The 23,522-nt window shown below is 40.1% G+C and overlaps 1 long non-coding RNA gene across 1 annotated transcript in view; it reads left to right on the plus strand.

Moving 5' to 3' along the window:
* The first annotated feature begins 1,349 nt into the window (after positions 1 to 1,349).
* Positions 1,350 to 23,522, plus strand: part of LOC139797065 (uncharacterized) — a 39,543-nt gene continuing 17,370 nt past the window's right edge. Inside the window, exon 1 of the long non-coding RNA XR_011726271.1 lies at positions 1,350 to 1,513. This is a non-coding gene — a long non-coding RNA (uncharacterized lncRNA). The remainder of the gene's footprint in view (positions 1,514 to 23,522) is intronic.

Genomic DNA, 23,522 nt, shown 5'->3' on the forward strand with positions numbered 1-23,522 from the left:
CTTGCAGTACATTAAATGGGGCTTTCTCCATTCCAGTTCTAAGTGGTAGGAGACTGGTATTATTTTCTACTACTATTTACAAGTTCAGTTACCTTAATATGAAGGTGTTCTTTTTTTTTTTTTTCCTAACGGGCAGGATAAAGCTTTATTTCCCTTTTCTGAGACACCCAATCTCCCTTTTAACTCAAAATCATGCAAACAAACCACATGCATTTATCCAGGCTGTCATCCAACCCAATTCTCCTAAGTTTCCTGTTTCTCAGACCTTTGCTTTAAACCTTAGACCACACTGCCTAGTCCAAAATCTATTTTTAAAATCACTCATGTATCAAAATGTTTTAGAGTAGTTGTAGGATTTTGAAAATACCAGGTATGAAAATCAACATTCTCTGTCCTTTGTTAATCCAGGATCCATTTGCAAATATAATACAGGTTTTGCTTATCCAAATTTTGCTTGGGACAGATAAGCAGGCACTTTGTTCAAGCCTATTCTCTTTTTAAAATAAAAACAAAATTTGGTAGAGTTGCCACTAGGTTTTTGGAGGAAACTGGTAATTTAGACTTAATATTGTATAGTAAATACTAGCTCAGTATCTTGTTATGGAAAATTCTTGTAGGGTGTTGGCTGATATTGGTAACCTTTAGAATAAGAATTCAATCTTTCTGCCTTATTTCCATGACAAATGAGAATCTTCTCCTTCCAGACCACTTTAATGTGGTAATGAAGCAAGAAAAAAATATCTGTCTCTTTGGATGACTTTGTTATTTAAAAATAAATCTGTATTTCACAGAATCACAGAATGGTTTGGGTTGGACTAAACCTTAAAAATCATCTAGTTTCACCTCCCCTGGATGGACAGGGACACCTCACACTAATGAGGTTGCTCAAAGCCCCATCCAACCTGGCCTTGAACACTTCCAGGGAGGAGGCATCCACCACTTCCTGGGAAACTTGTTCCAGTCTCTCACCACTTTCACAGGAAAGCAGTCCCCTGTAATGTTCAGAGCTCTGCCATTATTCTTGGACAATTCATTATGTATTTATGTCATTAGAGATTTCTACCTTTCATGCAAAAAGCACCTGTATGCCTTGTTTAAGCAGAATTTGAATCTGTGGGCGTTTTTCTCTTTTTTTTTTCCCCCAAAAGATGGGCAGCTGCAGAAAGTTATGTAATCAGTGGCCCAGCAGTTAAAACAATGCTGAGTTGGGGTTGTATGGGAGGTCTTCTAACACAAGTCTGGGGGTTCTTGTCAGGGAGGCCTTCATGGCCCTGGGCACTACTGAATTTCTAGTAAGCTTGCATAAGAATTGTGGTATTTCCTCAGTGTCTTTCAAAGTATTAGTTTGAGCAGGTGTCTTTTCTTTCTTTGCATGTGGAAGCTCTCACCAGGCAGGGGATTCAGTCCTGCTTATTACAAGCTCAGTCCTGGTACTCTCGGTTTTTGGATGAAGCTTGGGCACGGGCCAGCTCTTGCTGCATTTCTGTAGTGGATGGATGGAAGACAACTGATGGTAAGCTGCTTCTCAGCTCTGGTTTGATAGTGCTGTGTTGGGTGCTGCCTGGGTGCCACGGTTACTGCTGAGCTGTATGTGGAGGAAAGGTCAGAGCAAGTGGAATTGTCATAACCCTGACCCAAATCTGGGTAAACTGCATCAAAAAACGTTGCCAACCTAGACAAGACCTACCAAGTATGCAGTCCGTGGTATATAAACAAACAGTACTACAGGACCTGTGATCAAATATACTGACTGATGTCCTCTTGTTTGTCTTGTCAGCCCTCTATTCATAAGGGCTGCAGGTTTTGTTATTTTTAGCTGACTCTTGTGAAACTGCCTGGTGGTGCTTCTTTCTTTATTTTTTTTAATTTGTTTTCTTTCTTTTAGATTATGGATACAACATACTCAAACTTTTCATTGCTTTACTCCTTACCCTCAAACACACACATGAAGAGAGGTCTCATTGCCTTCATAAGTTAAGGGGTTGATTTTCTAAAAATTCTCCCATACAGGTAACTTCATAAATTACCAGATTCCTGGGAGAGCCTAATCTTACTGTTTTGTGACTTGGAAGTAAATGGGACTGAGATGCTGTCATTAGAGTTTTGGGAGCCTTCTGAATATGCAATATTTGAGATCTTTGCTTATTGCTCCATCAAGCAGACACTAGGTCACAATCAATAATATTTGGAAATCATATAAGAAGAACCTGGATTTCAGGTGGCAGGCATTAAAAAAACCTCCTTAGTCTTATTCTAGATCAGTTCCAGATGTGCCAACATGCTGGCTGGGATCAAAAGATTTGAAGAGGGTAGGAGCTTTTACCTTTCTTCATATGCATATTCCTTAGCATATTTCTACTGCATTCTGTAGTAGAAAAATTTTTTTAGCTTCTGCCTCAAGTATGTTCATACTTTCAGTGTTGATGATCCCTTCTGTAAAAGAAGCTAGAATAACAATTTTTTAAAACAACATTTGGTATTCAAGCATGAAGAGACTCAAATACCCTACAACAAAGATGATAGTCACTTATCATCCCTGGCTGCCCTCAAAATTCTTCAGTTTAAAGCTGAGATGGTCAAGGGACTGGGCTGTATCACAGACTTCCTGGCTTTGTCCTCAGGGTTATTGCAACAGTGGTGCTGTGCTGTGCAGGGACAATGGGATAGTGGGAAAGGGCTCTCAGATCTGGGGTATGACTTCTTTGCAACTAGTATTTAAGTGTGGAAATCGTGTCATGTGAGGAGACTCAGTAATGTGGCTACAGTTAAATGGCTGCTTTACCTCTTACATACTGAGCTGTGAGTGGGATACTCTGAGAGACAGTCTGGTCTTCAAAGGTCTTAAAAATTCTGGGTGGTTCCAGCTTTGCATGGGCTAATATTCCAACGTGTGTACAGAAGAACCCAAGCACTAAATCAGTCACTGAGGACTTCATCAAGGTTAGACAGTGAATTGGTTATAGGGATTAGTTACATCTCACCTATTAATTCCTCAGCAATTAGAGAATCATACTGCCTTGCAAAATAATTCCAAGACTTTCTCTTTATCCCTCCACACTGTTTTCCCACAGACCCTGAAAGTTCAAGGGCAAATATGCTGTTTTCTGACCTGGAGAGCCAGATAGCCCTGGAGCAAAGTAATCAGTCTCCATGCCTGATTTGCAACTAATTGTTGTAGAGAAGAAGCCTGCAACACTAGATATCTCTTTCCAATACTGTGATACTCAAACAAGTAGGATATGTTTAAGACATGCAATCTTCTTAACTCCAAGAATCTACATTATGAATATTGTATAGCAGGTTAGAGCATGCAAAGAAATCTCTGAATTCCCCTTACAGCATTGTGTTTTCATCCTCACAGATCATCAGATTTTTGCAGTGTTACACATCTGTAATAGAGAGGAGATTATATTTTTTTGCCTCCGTTCTCCAAAAAAAAAAAGTCAAAGGAATGAGAGGTTAAACACATTTTCAGCTTTGTGTTTTCAAATTGTGGCTTCTGTCTTTTCTTTAGCCAGCTATACTCTGTCATCTGCTTTTCTAGAGATTCTCACCATCAGTTTATTAATGTATGCTTTAACAAGGAAAAAGGCAAGAAATGCACATTGATTATTCATTACATTTGTTCCACTTGATTTGGGAAGAACTAGGCCGTGGATTTTACAGTTTCTCAAATCCATCTCTGTTAGAGAACCCACCTTTAAGAGATGTATTAGTTTTGTCATGTTGGGTTTGATTTACAAGAGAAGATTCAAAATCCATCTTGGTTTAGGGATGCTGAAATAGAAGTATCAGTCTGAAAAACTGTGTGATATAAATACCAAGGAGAGAGGGGGCCAGGGAAAGGAAATATTTAGAATGTTAGGCAGGATAAATATAAGGAAAGGAAAATTGAGGTGGGACAGCTTAAGAAAAATCACAGAATTAAAAGGTGTTCAGCTGAGTTGCAAGTAAAGTTGCATAATCTAAGCTGTTTAGGACACTCATCACTAGATTAGAAATGCATCAATTAGAAATCCACCAGCATGTAACTTTGTACTGTTCTGTCTGTAAAATCTATCTCAAGAATCTACCTACGCTTCCTGTGTTTGTTCCCTCTTCCTCCGTTGCCTTTTAAAACATTTCTCACTGCAGTAGCAGAAAAGGGGCTGTGCGGAAAACCTGCTGAGGCAGAGATCAGGAGGGCAGTCCCCTTTCTTCAGGCAACCACTGTGAGCACATTTCCATGTAAATAAGTAGGGTTTCCTGGGAACAGCTCCTATCACATTAAACTGAATAATCTCTCCCCAGCTAAAATAATGTCTCTGCATAACCTTACAGCTATCTGACCCTAAATTAGACTTTCAGATCCCCAAACCTTGCTGAACCTGAATAAAAGTGGCATCGCTTCTCCCTCTGTGATGTAGGAACCACTCCTAGGTAATTGTATTACAAAGCCAAAAATCTTGTGTTTTTCCTATGTGTTTACTAAAACAGATGCATCTTATATAGTGGTGGGGATTTGTTTATTTTGTGCTGTAGTCAGTGGGAGCAAGAGAACTTAAGTTTTCCCAATACCAGTGTGCTGTCTAATTTTTTATATCTTTTATTCTTTCATTTATTCTTGCCATCGAACAGTGGCTTTAAACACAGGGCAGAAGGTAAATTTGGGACCTTCCCAGTTTAGGATTGCCAGCAGATTTACTATACTTGAATAATACCTTCTTTTTTTGGAAAAAAGTTCTTAAAGCTGGCAGGCAGGATTCCGCCATTACAAGGATTTTGTATAATACTTCTATTTCCTTACTCACTGCCAGTTACCAAGAGCACATGGAGCAAATCCTCGGTGGCCCAGCTTCTGGAAGCTGGAGGCTAAATTAGTTGAAAAGTACTTGAGACACATTGCCCAAATGTGAAGCTTTTTTTAGATAGTAAGTCATCCTGCAGCTTAAAACTAGAAATGGGTCCAGACAGACATCCCTGAACTTGAGAGGAAATATGGATACAAGCTTTGAAACTAATATTTTTCTCTACTGGAATAGAACCCCCTAATTTTCTATTTATCCCATTCCTGTTTTCCCTCACAAAGCAGTATTTTTCTGATCATGTGAATTTTGTTTACTGACTACCAAGTAATTACATGGTGAGTAATTGGATGGCTTAGTGGGACTGGAAATGGAATACTGACTGCTTGACCTGTAGGTTAGTATTTCAGCTCTGTGCTACCCCAGCAGTGAGTGCAGATCTTTCTCAAGTGCCCGCTGCATGCCATGTAGTGAGATGCAGCCCAGTGGAGTCAGGTGTGTGCATCCCAAGTAACCACTGGCTCCAGCAGCACTCTGGGAAAAGGAGCAAGGACAATATGAGGCTGAGGAAGAATGTTCCTCTGACTTGTATCCTTAACTGGGTGGACTGTGTCTATGGCTAACTGAGGAACATAGAAGTACTTGTAGTAATCCAAATCTCAATTTGTTCATGCTGAGCTCCATTATCTTTCACTGACACTAGGTGAAAATTAAATATTTGATTTAGCTGCAGGATTTGAAGTGACTGCCTAAATCACTGATGGAAAAGTAGATGTGATTTTTAAAGAAAACTTTGTAATACAGAAACTACCAGAAGGAATCGGTACATGGCATTATTTTAGTTGAGACAGGGGAACAGTTCCTGACATTTCACAGCAGTGGATCTTTCTTTCTGACCCAGCAGCAGTTGGTTACTTACCCTGAGTGCTTGTAATCTGCACCAAGTCCCACTAATGTGCCTGGTTTTTTGCTTAAGAAGGAATGGTGAAAAAATGCAGCCCAGCTGTTACAATATAGAAACTTACAACATGAGCAAAGCTTGCAAAGAGAAGCCCAGCACAGAGAAAGCTTTTATTCGTATGTATAAAAGTTTTCCTTTTTCTTTCTTTTTTTTGAATCCCATGGAACTTTTTCCTCCTATAGCTTTTGTAAATCTTCTTCCTCTTGTTGCTGGGAGATTTAAAACAAACAGCCAAACAACCAAGAATATTTCATGAACTCTGAATTGCCTTGCTATTAAGTGAGAGAATTTCTAGGTTTCCCACTTCCCCAGTTGGCCTAAAATCACAAAAATAACCTCATCTTGTTATAATCCTATTTCATAACTCATTTTTCACTGCTCAAATCCACCCTAGACTGGATTTTCTTTCTTCTTAGCTCTCATTTTTCCCTAGGACACATGTATCCACTCTTCCTCTGTCACAAAACAAGCTTGCTCACACACCCCCACATATCCACACTCACATACATAAGGAGTGATTTACGCTTAATTTGAAAGATGTTTCTTAAAAAGAAAAAAAAAGTTTTCATTGTTTCTGATGTGGAGCACAACTAACCAAACAAAGGAAACTAGAGTGGGCAGTAAAATCCTTGTGGTCTGCAAGCTCAGTTGTGGGAAATGTGGTGTTAATTTTTCTGATTTTAAAATCCACTAATGCCTCTCAGAACTTCAAAGGACACTTTGTTTACTTAAAAAATAATAAAAAAATCTGATGGCTTCGTTATATGGGATTTATTTGAGTTATTTCTTTTTCTTAACTAGGAAAGTTTGTGGAAAAACAGGATATTTATCTCTGAAGATGTTGTCTGCTACTTATTTCCCACATAAACTTCCTGTCATTGCTACTTCAGAAACTACTGTCCAATCCTCTTGTGAGCCAGGACTTTATCACTCTGCACCTGGTCCCCAGAAAATGGGCTTTCAAAATTATTTTGCCTTTCCATATCCCCCCCGCCCCTAATTTCCTCAGCATCCTCTGACTGGGGCACCTGTCAAGTTTACCCTCACTTATTTTAACCTTTAGTAACCATTTTGTTTCCCTCTGTCCCTCAGATTTCCCTTTCCTCATATGCCATTCTTTATAGTGCCTAAACTTGGACTGTCACCATCTTTGTAGCTCGTGGGAAGGAGTTCCTTTCATTTGCAAATGCTTTAGCACTGTCTTGCTACACATAGAAAACATTCCCAGCCTTGCAAATCTCCCTGGAAAAATCTGATCTCTTGTTTTTCTTGATATTCGCTGCTTTCATTCTCACAGTAGCACACTTTGTTGTGACCTTTCTTTAGTTTAATGATTTTCTATAGACGGTGGTAATACCATGCCAAAACTTGTGGGTTGTTGGTTTGTTTTTTGTTTTTTTTTTTTTTTTTGGTGGGGGGTTTTTTTTGGGTTTTTAAATGTGATAAAATGTCATATTCTTCAATAAGGGCAGATGACAAAGTCAGCTGTGTATTAAAAGGTCAGTGTACAAAAATGTTATAGAAGTATTGATCAGCCTGGAAGTCAGTGATATTTTTGTAACGTCCTGGTGACACAACAATTAAACTGATTAAGCCATAAATGATGAGGACATCCATTTCAGTCACTTCAGCTCCTGGAATAGCCCTCCAGTCCCCTGTCTCCCAGTGTTCTGGATAAATGTGCTTAGAGTTCGTCGTAAAGCTCTGGGTCAATGGACTGCCGAGTACTCAAACAGAGCAAAATGTTCTGACCACGTGTAAAGCCAACCCTCCTGCCTGTGCAGCCACAGGTGAACTCATGACAGGGAAATGTGAGCAGCTGGCATACCTACATACACAGCAAATGCCATCTTCATTGGTCTGTGATGGAGGTGAGCTGTTCCTCCTCACTGGTGAAGTGCTTTCCTCTCCTGCCTGGCAAGCTGAGTGGCTGCTCTGCACTGCTTAGTGTTATCTGTGTAGTCTCAGGTCTGATATCACAGAAGAGAATCACAGAATCATAGAACAGTTTGGGTTGGCAGAGACTTTAAAGGTCATCTAGTCTAAACCCCTTTTTAGTTTAAAAAGTTTGTCCCCACCTTTCTTACAAAACTTTTATGTACTGAAAAGTTGCAATAAGGTCTCCCTGCTGCCTTCTCAAATTCACATTCAAATTTGAATTAGAACTGAAATTCAAAATTATATCAAAATGAGATTTGGAAAAAATTTCCAGCTAATTCTTGCTAGAAAATAATCACAGTGTGACAGCTTAAAAGAGAAAGCCTGAATGTGTCCACCACTGACTACTGGGGCTACAATAATGGCTCTAGCAAATGAAGCCAGACCTTGAGACCATTCGGAGAGTGGAACAAGTGTAGGTGGTGGTAGAGGCAACTTGCTTATTAAGTATGTCACACCAGGAGCACTCTGCACTTAGCTTTCTAACATCTTGATGGCGTGCCAGGACTCAGAGCCAAAACTTAGTCCTAACTGTTTAAGGCTTTGATTACCTGGGAGATGCTCCTTGTTTGCAGTGTCACCTACCCAGCAATGACGACAAGGAGCTGGAGTAGGAATGCGTCAGGACGACGTCTGTGGCAGCACACTCTGTATTGAAGCCTGTGTTGGCTGACTTGCTAGGCAACCTCTGAATGCAGGCTTTCTCAAGTGTTTGGGAGGAGGAGGTGAACTGATCTCCTTTTGAGCAGGGCTAGAACAGAGCAGCTCTGAATCTGAATCATTGTTCTGCCGCCGATTAATTAAAAACGGGAACAAGCTATTCATTAGCTGAACTTGTCTCTCTCTTCTGCTTTCATTTGGGAAAAGCAATTAAGTACTGAGGTTGATGAACCAGAGTGTAAATACACAAATGGTCTATCCCCAAAGCCCTGTGGTTTTCTTAATATAAGGAGGACATTAGCACACCTGTAGTATAAAATTCTTGCTACTCTCCTGCTAGTGGGGATGAGGCAATGTAAAGTGAGCATTGTGGGTACAGTGTTAACACCCACACCCTACAGATGCTGAGCACTGGGCCAAGATCAGAGTATAGATGTGGCTGGTGCATCAGGCCCTGCATGGATTTAGCTGTTGCTATGCATTGAAGGCCAGGTTGGATGGGGCTTGGAGAAATCTGGTGTAGTGGGAGGTGTCCCTGCCCATGGCAGGGGGTTGGAACTTGTTGATCTTTATGATCCCTCCCAATGCAAACTGGTCTGTGATCTTCACAGCTAGTGATGGTGCACAACAACCTTGCATGGAAGGGATTTTGTTTTCATATTTTACCTTTATAAGGTATAAGCCCTCTTTGGAAGTCACCTCTTGTATTTGTTGTTATGTACATAAGGATCACTAAACTCATCATGGACCTAAGTCTGCCTTCTGGATGGAAGGCAGCAGCTTTTATTGCTTTATCTGTATGGTTCATGGCATTGTGGTCTGTTGGCCCTCTCCAATTCCTAGTTCTCAGTATGGATGAGAAAAACACTGCCAGGAGACTGAACAATTGGTGGTATCCTGCCAAGGCAATGTGAAGTTGCACATGATTGAAATCCAATGATTTCCACCCTTCTGGGAATCAGCTGGCCAGCTGTAGGCAAAAAGGGATTCTAAGTTTGAGAGATCTTCACAGCTGGAGGCATAAGATGTTAAATGGTCATTGACTGATGCAGGCAGACAGTTGACTCTTAGAAGCTCTAAAGAAAAAGGAAAAGCAGCTCATATGGGAGTGAGATATGTGTTTTTCTTTGAATTTATTTTTCAGCTGCTGTTTCTTATCATGGCCCATTGATTCTATGGTTAAATTTGTCATAGAGATTTTGTAGCTAATTTGCAAGCCCAGGTCTCATTTTTCCAGAAGTGAGTTCAATCATTTAGACTTTGACCCAGACTCCTATGTGACAAATTATGCACCTGCATTGCAATTATGAACAGACATTTTCTTGGGTCTACCCAATCCTTGGGTCTTTCTCACTGATGCCAGAAAGACTTCTGTGACAGCCAAGGGGAGTTAGTTACTTAGCTACTAGCTTGCTTTCTTCTTCAGTCCTTCGTGAGATGAGCCTATGAAACTGCAGACCTATTTTACTGTTATATATTAAGTCAGTGTGTGGTAGCACCTAGAGGAGAAAACAAGAGAACAAGTTAGGCCTCCACCTGTCAAATGCCGTCCTTCTTGCTGGGCAAACTCTGTGTGACAAAAGAGAGAACTAAGACAGAAAGTGATGGAGGTAAAGAGAGATACAACGATAGGATCATAGAATCATGGAATGTTTTGGGTTGGAAGGGATCAACTAGTTCCAACCCCTCTTCCATGAGCAGGGACACCTTCCACTAGATGAGGTTGCTCAAAGACCCATCCAGCCTGGCCTTGAACACCTCCAGCAATCGTACATCCACAACTTCTCTGGCCAATGCAATGTCTCACCATGCTCATAATACTTTCTTTTCCTTTTATCTGATCTAAATCTTTCATTTTAAAACCATCACCCCTCATTCTGTCACTGAATGTTGTTGTAAAAAGTCCCTTGACCATCTTGCTTCCAAGTCCCCCTTCAGGTACTGGAAGGCCACAAGAAGGTCTCCCTGGAACCTTCGCTTCTCCAGGCTGAACAACCCCAACTTTCTCACTCTCTCTTCATAGGAGAGGTGGCCCAGCCCTCTGATCATCTTCATAGCCCTTCTCTGGACTTTCTCCAACAGCTCCATGTCATTCTTATAGTCTGCTGAACACAGTAGAACCACAGACGAGGGAGGGTCTCATGAGTGCAGAGTACAGGGGGAGAACCACTTCTCTTGACCTTGCTTCTCTGGATGAAGCCCAGGATACAGTGGGCTTTCTGGACTGCAAGTACCCTTGTTGATCTGCTCATCAGCCAACACACTCAAGTGCTTCTTCACAGGTCTGTGTTCAATCCATTCTCTGTCCAGCATGCTTTTGTTCTTTGGATTGTCCTGACCTATCTGCAGGACTTTGCACTTGGTCTTACTGAACTTTATGTGAGCCTGTCTCTCAAACCTGTCAAAGTTCCTCTGGATGGCATCCCTTCCTTCCAGTATGTTGACTGCACCACACAGCTTGGTGTTGGTGGCAAATTTGCTGAGGGTGCACTCTGTTCCTCTGTCCATGTCACTGACAAAGAAGTTAAATAGTGCTGGTCCTAATACTGACTCCTGAGGAACACCACTCATCACTGACCTCCACTTGAACATCAACCTGTTGGCCACAACTCTTTGAGTGTGACTATCCATCAAAGATGGGGGCAGCCATTGTATAACCAGGTCTTCCAGGCTCATCTGTGAGCCTGGTCTTTCTCTTCAGCCCTTTTAGATAGAATCTTGGTGGTAATCAAAATAGAAATGGAGGCTGAAGCCTGAGTGTTCAGCTTGAAACTTCAAGACACTTCTCTCTCCTGCAGTGAGATCTTGTCACAGGACTGCTGGCAGGAGGATGCATATGGTATTGGCCACACAGAGCATGTGCAGAAGGTAGCAGATAATGAGGAATCTGAATCTCTGTGACACTTCTGTCACTGACACAGCTCAGAGAAAGATGGAATGTTTAATTACAGAAGATTTCAATTACATGGGTTGCTGGTGCAATGTGTAGTCAAAAACCTGTATGGAGTAAGTCCTGCAGGTGGCTGTGTACTTTCAAGACAAGGTATTAAGGACATATGAGACATGAATCAAAACTGTGTTTGGTGAAGATGCACTGTAGGACATCTTGCTAAGAGGAAGCTGAGGTTTGTAAATGGGCAAAGGGGGCACTGACTGCTTTCTGAGATGTCCACCACAAATTGATTTGACTTGTGACAGCCACAAGCTGAAGTAATAAAATAAAATTAAACCCAGCCCTACAGCCTGTGAATGCCTCTCTTCTGCCAGACAAAATGCTCTCAGGTGTCTCTGCTGAGACAGTTGAAAACTGGAGTGCCTTTTGAAAAAAAAAAAAAGAAAAGCAAAAGAAAAGCTGGTGACATATCCTTTGCATAGCTGAATAAGATGTTCCTCTTCACTTGGATTTTATGACTCCCCATCCTCTCTGGTGTTTGTGCAGCAGACATCAGCAGAGCTGCCTGGAAACCCACTGTGTGCAATTAGCAGAGGGAATGAGCAAAGGGAAACTTGAGGTATAACTGGGCAGTTGGACTTGAGGAAAATAAAGAATAAATGTTTTTCATAGAGCCTGGATGTTATTGACCATCCAAAGGTCAGAAAATATCAAGCTCAACAGTATGATCAAGCTTGACAAACTCCTATTTAAAAAAAGAATTTAAGGCCTTAATTTCTCAGGACCAGATCCAGACCAGGGTTTAGGCATCTTGACATTCAGTACAGCAATTCCTACCCCCCCTCTAGTTCAAAAGTTTGGTTGCAGCAAAGGACTGACTGCCTATCATTACGTAATGAATTTAGGTGTCTAAAAATAGCAGTCATACTAAATGGAGGGGATGAGAGAAAGTCTGATCTAGCCAACTGGAAATGCTGATGAGACCAGTGAAGAGAGAATCTTACATTCTCTATAGTGCCTGCATTTAGAGAGTGATCTCAGAGGTGGCATTTCTGAAATGGAGATTCAGCTTCTGAAATTGCTTCTGGCAGATAAGTACTTGATCTCTGTTTTTTGGGTAAGCACCACTATTTTCTCATGAAACTGGTTTTAAGGTGGAGCACTCGCCTTTGTTTCATGGCTAGATTACTCAAGTGTTAAGGTTGGATACAGACCTTTTGTCTGCAATGATGCCATAATACTGGAAAAAATTCAGCATTTCTTGTGGACTGGTTCACTGGAAAGCAAGCAGGAGTACCATATGATTGAACAGTACAGTGATTGCACATTAAAACTCTAAATTGTTCATAGTTTTTGATGATTTATTTGTTCCACTCATTTTGAAGGCAGAGGGTATAATTTGTACAACTTCATGGAAAAATATGAACGGGAAGTGATCAGATACTGGCAGACCAATAGCTAACAACTTCAAGGTTACATCCTCAATGATGGGGTCCCGCTTCAAGTGTAAGAGTGAAGGATAAGAGTGCTGATTTGTCAACATATATATCTTTATTAGGACCCCACTGATGACTCCAGTGGCCTAAAAGAAGACAGATTAAGGAAGACCTAATGCAAGACAAAATGGTGTAGTTATATCTGTTCTTCCAAGGGCACAATATGACAAAGAATTCAACAGGACATATTAGGATTGGCATACAGTGGTTTGCAACAGTTGAACTGACTGCAAACCATCACACCCTCAAGATGTGTAATTTTGTTCAAAATGTGTCACAGGCCTTTTTCTGTGCCCAGAAGCAGGGTATGCAAAGGCATATTAGATTTCTTTTCCATGCCCTCCTCTCTTCTTGCTTTCACTTGAGGGGTGATACAGACACTTGATCGTTATGATTTCCAATGACTCATGCTCAGCAACACAAAGTTAAATTGATTACCAAACCATCCTCCAGGAAATACTGGTGGGTATCCTCAGGAATTTAGGTTAGGTTCAGGTAAACATCTCTCACACTGGTTCTTCTGATGACTGGAGCAATTTGGTCCTTCCTGCTTTCTGTTTCTAACAACAAAGGCTCTGTTCTCAGCTGAAAAAAAAAAAAAAATAAAAAATACTAATATACTTGGTAATTAAGAAAAAAAAAAAGAATAAAAATCACAAAAAAACCCTCAAAACAACCAAGAAAACCTTCCACCAAAAATATAATGATATACCAGAAGAACCATTTATGCATTAAAAGCTCTTCTCAATTTTCCAGAAGGCATCCGAAGCTCATTAAAAAAGGCTTTATTCTAGTGTGGTTGTGGTTTTCATTTTCTCTCTTCTTAAAACAGCTTCTGTCACAGACAAATCACTTTCTCTGGCATTTTCAAGCACATATTTCCAAGCAGTCATGCTAATACCATCACAGGAGGGAAGCATTTAACTATTGCTGTTTCACCTCTGCCTCAGCAGTGGCCAATCCAGTGACTAATCTCTGAGCTATGCACACCCCCAGTCTTCTGCTTGGTTGAACTGGTGGAATGTGAAGAGACCGCCAAGTCAAGTACTAATAATGCAGCTAAGATGCAGCACACAAACCTGAGAGGTTGTTGTGGGCTATGTTAAGGATCAAATAGGAAAAAGGGGTAGAACCATCTCATTGATGGCTTGTTTGGGCCAAATCATTTTATTTTATCTGCAATATGCACCCAGTGTCTAGGTGCAAATCTGTGGTGGCCTTATGCACTTTTGCTATGTAACAGTCCTATCCAAAATGTCAAGTCAATGCAAAACTTCTCATTGCTTCTAACAGGTTTTGTGTAAGGCTCTGATTTGAACACACAGGGAAAGCCTCAATTATAGTCCTCATCTCACTGCTTTGAAAATGTGGCCTTGGCCACCCAGAATGAAGACTTCCTCAGTGCCAGCAGCTGGATCTTTTTTTAATTGTTGCATCCCTTACAGGCGATGTCAGTGAAGTTTAGTTTAGCAAGGTATTTAAAACACATTCTTAATTCTAAGACAGCTTATGGGCATAAGTAAACCAGAGGGACTACTTGGTTGCTTAAAATCAGGCAGGTTCTCACACAAGACCTAAAAAATGCCCAGAGTCATAATAATAATAATTATACCTACATCTAGCAATTCTCCTGGTTACTACCACTGCAAACCAATACTGTGTTATTGGGGAGTGATGAAAGGACACTTTTCTCTCTGAGGCATTCTGTTGAAGAAGCTGAAACAAAATACACACCCATTTGGCAGAAGAAGGGAAGAAAAAAATGGCCTTGAAGTAGGGAATAGCTAATGGGATTGACGCTGAGATAGTTACTGACAGAAATAAGGCCATCAATAGAGAGGAAGTAGTTAGAGAACAAGCAGTCCCAGGACTAAATACTAGAACACAAATCTCTGCCTAAGTTATTGCTATGGATGCAATAGCACTACTTGTGTTTTCAGAGCTCAGTGATCTCCCCTGGTTTATGTCATCCCTCCTGATGTGGGTTAGTGCAGCAGAAGGACCAAGGCACTGATGATTATTGTGCAGATGAAAGAGGGTGGTTAGCACAACACTTCTGATGGAACCTGGGCTTTTGAGAAACAAAAAACTCTGTCTTCTTACAGGGCCCATGTCAAGTCACTTTGCCTTCATGAGACCCTGTTTTCTCCCTTTACAGGAAAAAAATTAGTTTTCTGCCTTCTAAAAGAATTGTAAAGATAAATTATTTATTTTCCAGAAAAAATAGTTTGCAGCTTCAGATCTATCAGCCATTCTCATGGTTGTTGTGCATACAGTTATTGCAAAAAAAGTATGGGAGATGAGAAAACTGAAGGATAGTGTTTCAAAATAAATTTCAGTGGTTATTACTGTAGCAAATAGTTGGGTTTGGTAAATATATGCACAAGACATTTTTCTTCTCAGCACTTTTTTTCTTTTACCCACAGAAGAATGCGAGCCATTCTTTATTAGGTGTAAATTGTGTATTACTGCATCAAGAGAATGATGTTGATTTTCATGGGATCATGGCTTGGCTCACTCAAGCTCTGCTCCACTTTCCTGGACTATTTTGCAACTGCAAAGTAGCATCCTACTGATTTCTTCTGCAACTCTATTCCTCCCAGCTCCCAGGCCATGGTGTTTGCATTTCCTGATTTTAAAGCACAATGTCTTCATTATGGTCAGAGAAAAGACATCAGGAAAGGGAATGTCCCGGTTTGTCTTTTAACTGCAGTTCTTACTGGTATTTATTTCAAAGTGTAATTACAGGAACGGAAATGACTATGCAAAAATGGCCTTTTCCTACTAACAATCTTTGCTGCTTGTGTATGTTTGAGTCAAATCTGCAGACCTTTGTTGACTCAAGTTTTATTGCAAGTCAGATTTGTTTTCCAGTCTCTCTTACAAAACAGCTTTGCAGTAAGGGCTTTTTTCAGGGAGATGAGAAGGGTAAAAAACCAGAGGGACCACCAGTGCAAAAGTTTTGTCCGTTGAGTCTGTTCCCACACGCAGCTTTTGCTGCTGAAACTCTTAGCTTCTTCTGCCCCCTGGTGCAGGCAACTGAGCACTGCCAGCAATTTTCTCTTGCTAAAATCTGCCCGGAGAAACAGCAAAATAGAATAAACAAGCAAAAGAGCTTCAAGATATAGTGGTTATGTTGAGCAATGCTTTGTAAGGGAACGTCTTTGGTAGCCGTATGAAGACAGCTATCTGGTCTTGCACTGCAGAACCCAAGCCATAGGAGAAGACAAGTGACTTCTTGAAATCCTGGTTCTCCACGCTGTAGGATGAAGAAGTTTCTGAAGATGGTAGGTGAAAATATCAGTTCATGTGTCAGTTTATGTGCCCAAAAGTTTTATGTGAAGAACTGTATCTTTAGGAGCTAAGTGTGGAAAGATTATCTGAGCCTGCTCTCTGCAGGACAGGTCTCCCAGCACTGCTCACCCTCGGCCAGTGTGTTGCTGGGTCCCACTGCTTCCTGGTGCTCCCTATGCAGTCATCTTGTACCCAGTTGTTTCAGGTTGGACACCCTGGCCTATGTCTTTTACTACACCGAGCTTTTTTTTTTTTTTTTTTTTTTTTTTTTCAGTGCGTTTAGTTGAAAAAAAATCAGGACAAATATTGAGCAGTTCCTGAGAAACAGCATGGTCTAAGGGTGAGAGACACTGCTATTGCCTGGGTTTTGTGCTCATATTTCAATGCACAGCTTTATGTATCTGGACCAATACTGGACCATGGTGAGAAGACCTTTTGTTTTGTTTGTCTTGGTGCTAACTTAGGCAAAATTCCAGTATGGTTAATCTGAGTTCAGCTGAACAGAGAACAATTACAACTGGAATCAGGACTGTGGTATTTGGTCCTTTTTTCCCTAATGCTGTCATGGTGGATTGATTTGTATTCCAACAACATCATAGCAAAAGATAGTGAGTAGCAGTAGCAGCTTCCTCACCACATTTTTGAGGACCAAGCAGTTCTAGGATGCAGACCAGGTTACATAACTCATGCTACTAGCAAACACATACCAACTTTTGCAATGGTTTTGTGTATCATTATTTTGGGTGCAAAACAGTAATGCAGGATAGATCAGGAGTTGATAGAGAGGATAAGAGGAGTAGTCAGAAATACAAATCTTAGAATTCTTTTTCTAGAAGTCCATTCTCTAGGATCTGGACCTTTTTCATCTTGCTTTGCATAAAAGTTCTAAAAACTTCTGATGTCTCTTCACAAAAAAAAATGGGATGCTATTGCTGCTGTGGTTACTGTGAACAGATACCTAAGAGCAGATTTGGAGGTCCCTGAGCTGGCTTTGCTTATTAGAAAACCTTCCTGTAAGCAGCAGGGCACCATTGCAATGTAAAATGTTGGGGGCAGTTGAGTAAACAGTCACAGAAAAAAAATCCACTTACAGTGGTTAAATACAAAGATGGAACCTGTATATCAAAAAGTCCTTAAACTATGGATTGCTGAAGCCCGTAGCTTTCCCAGGGAAGTTATACCAGTAAGCTTGCTGTGCTGATCCTCTAACTACTTACAGCCACTGCCAGAAGATAGATAATCAGCTATATGGATCTTCAATCTGATCTTGCAGTTCTGTTCTTATGGGTCCTCTTAATCTGAAACCCGATGAGAGCAAGTAAGTTGTGATCTACAGGGAAAGAAATTAAGTAGAAAGTAATTTACACACTTGTTCCAGGACCAGGCAATCCTGGCTGCAAATGTGCAAGTAGCTAAGAAAACAGAGTTTAAGAAAAAACAAGAGCTACAACCTGGATTAATAAGATCTACATTTTAAATAGTTCAACCTAGAATGGTAGAGCGCTATTGTTGCTGTTCTTATTGCAACTTTTTTTGAGGCCTCAATTAAGCCTTGAGAAAGGGAGCCAATGCACCTTTAAAACTTTCTGCTTAATCAACTATAGCGGATGCTCATTTAATGATTGTCTTTTTGTACCAACAAGAAGTAACAACGCTTTTAGCAAAAGAAATGGAATGAGAGAGAAATTGCCTAATCAGCCCTACTCACGCAGTGCTTTGTGAGAGAGATTATTGAATTTTCAGTCTCTGCAGAATTTTAATGAAGCTCCATCTTGCTGGAAAATCCAGCCCTTTGTCAATAAAGTTCAATAACTCGACCACCCATGTAATAACATGTACTGCCTGAAATCTTTCACTTGCCAGAGCCAGAGCCCTGCTGGAATCTCCCTGAAAGTTAGAAGTACTTATTTGTGTTGCGTATTTTCCTACAGCCTGCATGCAGTGGAATTTGTCTTTACTGTAGTGCAAATCTGTTTACTGTGGGGTAGAGAAAAAATTCAAATTTGTCTCTGTGTGCTGGTTGCTGTCCTAATAGGAATATTGCCCTGCTGAAAGAGAATACAATCAACTTGTGTTTAGGATTGCATCTGTCACACAAAGAGAACAGCAAAACACTTCACTGAGTTAAGAAATAAGTAACAAGGTACTGGGAAAGACAGAACTATAAACAAGGGCAGTGAAAGTCTTTTCAGAAAGATCTGAGATGAGGAGAAAAATGAATGGCCAGAGAAATTCAGAAAGCAACTGCATAGCTGAATACCCTTGCACTACTGCTGAGGGTTGATACCAGAAGAAAAGGCAGGTCACTGATCTGCTAAATTGGATAAAGCAAATTTAAATGGATATTTCAAAAAAAAACCAAACAAAAAACCCACCCAAAACAAACAAACAAACAAACCAAATACCAAAATTTGGTTGGATATGTATGGATTATTTCTTATGTGTGCACCACAACCTAAGGTCTACAAAAAATCAGAAAGTGCAGGGGCTTGAACAGGTTTTCCTACTGAGTAACAGGACACATTGGAGTCTTCTGTGCTGCTTCTTTTGAATAGAAATTCCATTCTAGATCTAAAAAAACCTTTTCTTGATGGAAGCTTCATTATGGCACTAATTTCTTGCAGTAAGAATTTGGTATTTATTATCCTTTTCTGGTAGAAAATATTTTGCTGAAACAATTTCTAAGCTGATTCTCCTCTAACTCTGGACTGTATTTAATGACAAAGAAAGGAATTTAAACTTCTGAAGAAGAATTTGTGTAGAGGAAAATCCATAGAAAGCAGTGGGGAGCTGGGATTTGATGAAGCCGTGAAAATAAGTCTCGGTAGTTCAAATGAGAGGACACAAAGTTATGAAAGAGAATGTGATCAGAAACCAATTGAGCAATATTCAGAGAATAGCACAGTGGCAGATTTGCAGTAGCAGCAGCAAACTTCAGAATTAACCCTGACATCAAGGCCATGATGGAAGCAAGGAGAAGAAAACTGTAGAATATATGTCATGGAGAGCAGCAGGTATTGTGATGATCTTGTTCTGGTGCCACTATACGTCTTCCAGAAAACTGTTTAGATTAAACAAAGCTAATGCCACTAAGTTAGATGAATGGAATAGGCAGGAAAATAATTAGAGATGCCAAGAGAATGGAGAACAGGCAGTGTAACGCCATGGATAATGACTGCTTTATATAGACAGTAGAAGACCAGAAAAGTTTAATGATGGTGCTTATAAACTATGCAAATCTGTCAATTAAAATAGTAAGAGTAGCTGGAAATGTTGCAGGCTGCTTTGGAGAAGAATGTTTTCCTACTGCTTAGTGCAAAGCCTTGTGGATTGGTGCCAAAAATGCATTAAAAGTTTCACAGTGATAGCCCTGGAGGATAAAAGGACTAAAGACTGGTGACCTCAAATTTGGGGTTAGGGTATAAAGATGGGTGTAATTTAACTGCTTTGGTAGGTGTCCAAAGTTCTTGCTGCCCTGATCAATATGACTTGCCAAGTCATATAGATGAAAAGATGCAGGTGACAAATTACTCCTGTTCCAAAACTGGTCACAGGTAGCATTACAAACCTTCTAAGGATTTAGATATTCAGTGGTAAAAATGGAAAGAATCAAGACAGAGAACAGGTAATAAATATTAAGAAGCACTGCTAAATTGGGAGGACTTGAATCGCTGCAAGAATTTGTGTGAATAGAGGAAAACAGATGGAGGGAGAGAGACTGGTAAAGAATAAGGGAAAGAGAAACTGTGATGAAAGGAAGGAAAGATGATGGCACTGTTGAAGAGCAATTTAATAGAATGGAACTTCCCATCATGTTGAAAGCTAATCTAAGTAGAAAGAAAGATTATTAAATACTTGGAGAAGAATGTTTTCATATCCAGCCAGATCGAAACCCAGAGGGGGCTAAGAAGAACATGACCTGAATTTTTAAAAGCAAGGAATCTTCTTTCTTGAATACTTACTGGGAAGGAGCTTGGAGTTGGAGCAGCAGATAATGTATGAAATAAAGGAAACTTATCAATATGGAGTTGAAGAGAGTAGACTTTCAAGATCTTAGGAGCAAGATGGGAAAGTAGTGTGAAGAAAACCAAATGCTTTAAAGGACGTGTATATTAGGAATAATTTAATGTCCACTTAATGTTCATTTAAGTGAACAAAGCCTGGAAAAGGAAAAAGAGAAAACACCAGATGAAGAAACACATGAAAATTACTGTTTGAGGCACAAGACATGTCTTAATAGCAACGAAGAGAAAAGAAAGCATTGCCAGCAGGACTAGGAATCAGAGAGGGTGTGGAGAACAATGAACTGCATATACCAGTGTTTGTTTGCTGGAGACAGATAGTTACCAGGGCATTTGTGGTTTATGTCTTAAAACAAAAGTCTGTGAAATATCCAGAATTAGTCCTACTGAGTGTGCAAACCAACTGATATTAACTAGTTGTTAATGAATACAAGGTGAGAACATCTTCCTCTGTGCTTGTCAAGTGAGACTCTCCCAAAGGTAGGTGTAGGTTAACAGAACCTTCTAGAAGTCATTCAAGCTCTGTAGTTTAAAGTTGTTTAGAGTAGATAACATGTGTCATTGAATGATACACCCTAGGTCAATCCTAGCAAGACATGTTGCACACCATGCAGGGATTAGCAGGTAAGATTCTGTCCTTTCTGTGGAAGGGAGTCTGACAAATCTGTCCTAACCATCCCTTTTATTTTTACACTTCACTAACACAAAGCATTACATCTCATCTTCATATGGAGACATCATTCTTTATAGAACCTCAGCCTGATGTGTTCTCTATATTCAGAATGTTTACTGTTTTCTTAAAACAAAGATTCCTTACTGCATCTGTTTCTATGAATGTGAACACTCAATGAAAGGTACTACATTAAGCAGGTGAATCATTAATCTCCAGGTGGTACAAAGTGATGGCACCCCAATTAAATTTTTAAGTGAACTGATTATCAAACACAGAGGTTGCATATTGATGCCCAGATCTCCCTTCAGAACCACCTTTCTCCCAGTTTGGGCCAGGATAGGGCTAATTTTCTGTCTTGTAATTTTGCTTTCAGCTAAGTCTTTTGAAAGTAGCTGTACTTGCTGAAATTAACATCAAGTTTCTCAATCAGTGTCTGCTTCTAGGACTGATCATGCCTGCTGTTTATAATTAGAGCTAGAGAATGGTGTGCAGAACCAAGGCCACTGCTCTGCACATTTTCTGCTCTAGAAAGAGAAAGGGAGTAAAGGGGTCACACCTGCAGCCCTCCTTTAGGCAGGAGTGGACAAGATAAATGACCAAAATTGACCAGAGTATTCCATCCCATGCACGTCATACTTGCTATAAATTTGGGGGATCACAAGGGTCAAACTTTTTCTGCCCTCTTCCTCCTTCCTTCTTTCAGTCTTTCACCTTCATTTGTCCCTGTTTGCTTTGGCATATTGGAAGGATTCCATCCGTTCCTCTGCCTGTGGTCCTGATCTGTGCCAGCCTGAATCTCTGTGTTCCTGCCTCCAGTTCCCAACTGCTCCTGACTCCAGGAGTCCAGCCTGGACTTTCCCAGGGCTGCCCTGCAGCCTCAGGGGTGACGTGAGAGTTACTGGGGGCAAGGGGGGCAGGAATGTGGGATAATTTTTCTGTATATATTTAATAATTTTTTTTTCCTTTTTATCATTACTGTTTCATTAAATCTCTATAGTTTAGTTTCCAACTCATGAGTCTCTCTCCCTTGTTCTCTCTCCTTTCTTTATCAGGGAGGTGAGAGGGATTAATAGAGAGCATCTGTCATTTGGTTAATTGCCAGCCCAGCATTAAACTGTGACAGCTTTATTCATTCCTTTAATGCTCAACAATTCCATACCATATGGAGTGACAACAATGGGACAGCTGAGCAAAAGCAGAAGCCAGTTGCATGTGTACTTCATGGGTTTCTGTGAGGCAGCTATCCCCACTGTGGGAGGCCAACACTTTCCAGTCTGGGATTCAGACAGAGCCTTGCAGGTGATGTCTATGTAGGTCATTGTGGCTAATTATATATATGTGAGGTGCTACTTTCTTTTCCTGAAAAGGTGCAAATAAGCTGTGAATAGCTGGATACCTTGCTGAGTTGAAATTGTAAGAGGTAACAAGATTTAATTACACTAAATGTAAGTTGTTGCAACCATGTTAGCAACCTACATGAAAGGTAAGAAATACAAGTTTTATTCCTAGCTTTGCTACAGCATTTCCTTCATTATGAGCAATTGTTGAATTTATTCTTGTTGATTAGTACTGTACTTAAGGTACTTTGGACAAAGTAAGGCACTACTCTATGGATTGTTTCTTCTTCTCCTGTATGCCTCATTTTATATCTGTAAGATGTGGTTTATGTTCTTAATATAAGATACTAATTAAGCACAAAGATTAGTAATATAATAAAAAAAGTATAGTAATGAGTATGCAAAAGTCAGTCCTGCTCTGAAAATAATTGCATTTGATAATACATAGCTAACTGAGGCTATAAAAATATATCTTCAGTATGAAACTGGGTAAAGAAGCATCTGTGGCAGATATATTATATGCCAGGACAATGTAGGAAGATGAGATTTGCACAAACACAAATTCTTTCATCAAAGAAGCAGAACCACTGGAAAAAATAAACACTGCAGATGAGAGCCCCGAAGTATAGCTGACCTTTGCTTTGGGTTCATTTTGTTTCAGCTCTAAAATAACATTTTTTTCACTTTAACGCAGCTTAAGTTTTACAATTAGGAGATACATAATCATGTTACTCTTCTTAGCTGATGCCATTTTGATTTTCTTTATCCATCATGAAAAGTTTTTTGTGTTTTTATGGAAAGAATACTGAAAGGTACTTCTACCCACCTGTTCTCATGACATCCTCGTTGTCCCTGAAAGGGAACACTTCAACATGCTGGCTGGTGTGCTGTCTGTGCAGTTCAAGAGCTAAATGAATCAGGGAAGCTGAAAGAAAGTGCCTTGTTTTTGAAGTTGTACAAGTACAAGCTAAGCACTTGTATTATATAATAACCGCTGGCATACATCATCACAGGTATTTCACATCTTTCATTTCCTTCAGTTCTGTGAGTACAAAAGATTTTGGAGTACACAAAGTGATGTGAGCTCCATTATGTTGACAAGAGTCCAAATTGCAAACCTCATTCTTTCCCTCTGAATGCCCTCCCCATCGTCACCACATTATGTAAGGATTTTGTTTTCAAAATACAAAATAAGAATGCTTAAAAAAGGATATTGTAACAGTGGCAAAAATCCTGTTTGTGAATCTATTCCTTTAAAGTTTGCTGTCTCTTCTTTTATAAAATTAGCATATACATATCTCCAGTGTTGTTTAATGTCTGTCTCTATGATTACCCTTCTCAAAGAAAGTATGGGAATGTTGCCTGGTAAAAGCGGATGGAAAAGGAACTCAGGGTAGAATCCTGTTATCTTTTTTTGGTATTATATCCCAACTTTTCTTGATTAAATCCCCTGCTAAAGCTAGA

Source organism: Heliangelus exortis, chromosome 5 (genome assembly GCF_036169615.1).
Source record: "Heliangelus exortis chromosome 5, bHelExo1.hap1, whole genome shotgun sequence".
Lineage (NCBI taxonomy): Eukaryota > Metazoa > Chordata > Aves > Apodiformes > Trochilidae > Heliangelus > Heliangelus exortis.